The 3,111-nt window shown below is 43.2% G+C and overlaps 1 non-coding gene across 1 annotated transcript; it reads right to left on the reverse strand.

Annotated features, from left to right (window-relative positions):
• Positions 1-435: 435 nt before the first annotated feature.
• LOC112724828 (small nucleolar RNA R71) lies at positions 436-543 on the reverse strand. The gene has a single exon (XR_003163973.1). It is a non-coding gene; the product is annotated as a small nucleolar RNA R71 (small nucleolar RNA).
• Between the last annotated feature and the right edge of the window lie 2,568 nt (positions 544-3,111).

Below are 3,111 nucleotides of genomic sequence, written 5' to 3' on the forward strand. Positions count from 1 at the left end.
AGCAAGCACCTGTTAGAAATTTTCGAACAGGAAGAGGAGATGGCAGCCGAAAATAATAATAATGCAAGGAGGATGCTTGGTGACTTTACTGCACCTAATTCCAATTTACATGGAAGAAGCATCTCCATTCCTACCATTGGAGCAAACAATTTTGAGCTGAAACCTCAGCTAGTTTCTCTGATGCAGCAGAACTGCAAGTTTCATGGACTTCCATCTGAAGATCCTTTTCAGTTCTTAACTGAATTCTTGCAGATCTGTGATACTGTTAAGACTAATGGAGTAGATCCTGAAGTCTACAGGCTCATGCTTTTCCCTTTTGCTGTAAGAGACAGAGCTAGAGTGTGGTTGGACTTTCAACCCAGAGACAGCCTGAACTCTTGGGATAAGCTGGTCACGGCTTTCTTAGCCAAGTTCTTTCCTCCTCAAAAGCTGAGCAAGCTTAGAGTGGATGTTCAAACCTTCAAACAAAAAGATGGTGAATCCTTCTATGAAGCTTGGGAAAGATACAAACAGTTGACCAAAAAGTTTCCTTCTGACATGCTTTCAGAATGGACCATCCTGGATATATTCTATGATGGTTTATCTGAGCTATCAAAGATGTCATTGGATACTTCTGCAGGTGGATCCATTCACATAAAGAAAACGCCTGCAGAAGCTCAAGAACTCATTGACATGGTTGCTAATAACCAGTTCATGTACACTTCTGAGAGGAATCCTGTGAGTAATGGGACGCCTCAGAAGAAGGGAGTTCTTGAAGTTGATACTCTGAATGTCATATTGGCTCAGAATAAAATATTGACTCAGCAAGTCAATATGATTTCTCAGAGTCTGAATGGAATACAAGCTGCATCCAACAGTACTCAAGAGGCTTCTTATGAAGAAGAAGCTTATGATCCTAAGAACCCTGCAATAGCAGAGGTAAATTACATGGGTGAACCATATGGAAACACCTATAATCTATCATGGAGAAATCACCAAACTCTCATGGAAGGATCAAAAGCCTCAACCAGGCTTTAATAATGGTGGAAGAAACAGGTTTAACAATAATAAACCTTTTCCATCATCCACTCAGCAACAGACAGAGAACTCTGAACAAAATACCTCTAATTTAGCAAATTTAGTCTCTGATCTATCTAAGGCCACTGTGACTTTCATGAATGAAACAAGGTCTTCCATTAGAAATTTGGAAGCACAAGTGGGCCAGCTGAGTAAAAGGATCACTGAAATCCCTCCTAGTACTCTCCCAAGCAATATAGAAGAAAATCCAAAAGGAGAGTGCAAGGCCATTGACATAAGCACCATGGCCGAACCTGTAAGGGAAGGAGAGGACGTGAATCCCAAGGAGGAAGACCTCCTGGGACGTCCAGTGATCAAGAAGGAGCTTCCCTCTGAGGAACCTAAGGAATCTGAGACTCATCTAGAGACCATAGAGATTCCATTGAACCTCCTTATGCCATTCATGAGCTCTGATCAGTATTCCTCTTCTGAAGAGAATGAGGATGTTACTGAAGAGCAAGCTGCCAAGTTTCTTGGTGCAATCATGAAGCTGAATGCCAAATTATTGGTATTGAGACTTGGGAAGATGAACCTCCCTTGTTCACCAATGAACTAAGTGATCTGGATCAACTGACATTGCCTCAGAAGAGACAGGATCCTGGAAAGTTCATCATACCTTGTACCATAGGCACCATGATCTTTAAGGCTCTGTGTGACCTTGGTTCAGGAATAAACCTCATGCCCCTCTCTGTAATAGAGAAACTGGGAATCTATGGGGTACAAGCTGCTAAAATCTCATTAGAGATGGCAGACAATTCAAGAAAACAGGCTTATGGACAAGTAGAGGACGTGTTAGTAAAGGTTGAAGGCCTTTACATCCCTGCTGATTTCATAGTCCTGGATACTGGAAAGGAAGAGGATAAATCCATCATTCTAGGAAGACCTTTCCTAGCCACAGCAAGAGTTGTGATTGATGTGGACAGAGGAGAATTGATCCTTCAATTAAATAAGGACAACCTTGTGTTTACAACTCAAGGATCTTTCTCTGCATCCATGGAGAGGAAGCATAAAAAGCTTCTCTCAAAGCAGAGTCAAACAAAGCCCCCACAGTCAAACTCTAAGTTTGGTGTTGGGAGGCCACAACCAAACTCTAGGTTTGGTGTCAAACCCCCATATCCAAACTCTAAGTTTGGTGTTGGGAGGTCTCAACAGAACTCTGCACATCTGTGAGGCTCCATGAGAGCCCACTGTCAAGCTATTGACATTAAAGAAGCACTTGTTGGGAGGCAACCCAATGTTTAATTATCTAATTTTATTTTTGTTTTTCATGTTTTATTAGTTTCATGATCATGTGGAGTCACAAAATAAATATAAAAATTGAAAACGGAATCAAAAACAGCAGAAGAAAAATCACACCCTGGAGGAAGACCTTACTGGCGTTTAAACGCCAGTAAGAAGCATGTTTTGGGCGTTCAATGCCAGAACAGAGCATGGTTCTGGCGCTGAACGCCAGAAATGGGCAGCATCTGGGCGTTTAAACGCCAGAAATGCACCCTGGAGGAAAGCTGGTGCTGAACGCCCAGAACAAGCATGGTTCTGGCGTTCAACGCCAGAAATAGGCTACAAATGGGCGTTCAACGCCCAGAACAAGCACCAACCTGGCGCTGAATGCCCAGAGTTGTGTGCAAGGGCATTTTACATGCCTAATTTGGTGCAAGGTTGTAAATCCTTGAACACCTCAGGATCTGTGGACCCCACAGGATCACATCAGGATCTATGGACCCCACAGGATCCCCACCTACCTCCACTCACTTCTTCTCACCCCTCTTTCACACAATCCCATAAACACTCTTCCCCAAAATCCTTCACCAATCACCTCAATCTCTCTTCCCCATCACCTCTTCACCACTCACATCCATCCACTCTTTCCCATAAACCTACCTCATAAACTCCACCTACCTTCAAATTTCAAAATCAATTTCCCACCCAAACCCACCCTAAATGGCCGAACCTTCACCCCCCTCTCTTCCCTATATAAAGCCTTTCATTCTTCCTCATTTTCACACAGCACAACCCTCTCTTCTCTTCTTGGCCGAAACACACCTCCCCCCTCTT

The sequence above is a fragment of the Arachis hypogaea genome, chromosome 11 (assembly GCF_003086295.3).
Source record: "Arachis hypogaea cultivar Tifrunner chromosome 11, arahy.Tifrunner.gnm2.J5K5, whole genome shotgun sequence".
In the NCBI taxonomy this organism is placed as follows: Eukaryota; Viridiplantae; Streptophyta; class Magnoliopsida; order Fabales; family Fabaceae; genus Arachis; species Arachis hypogaea.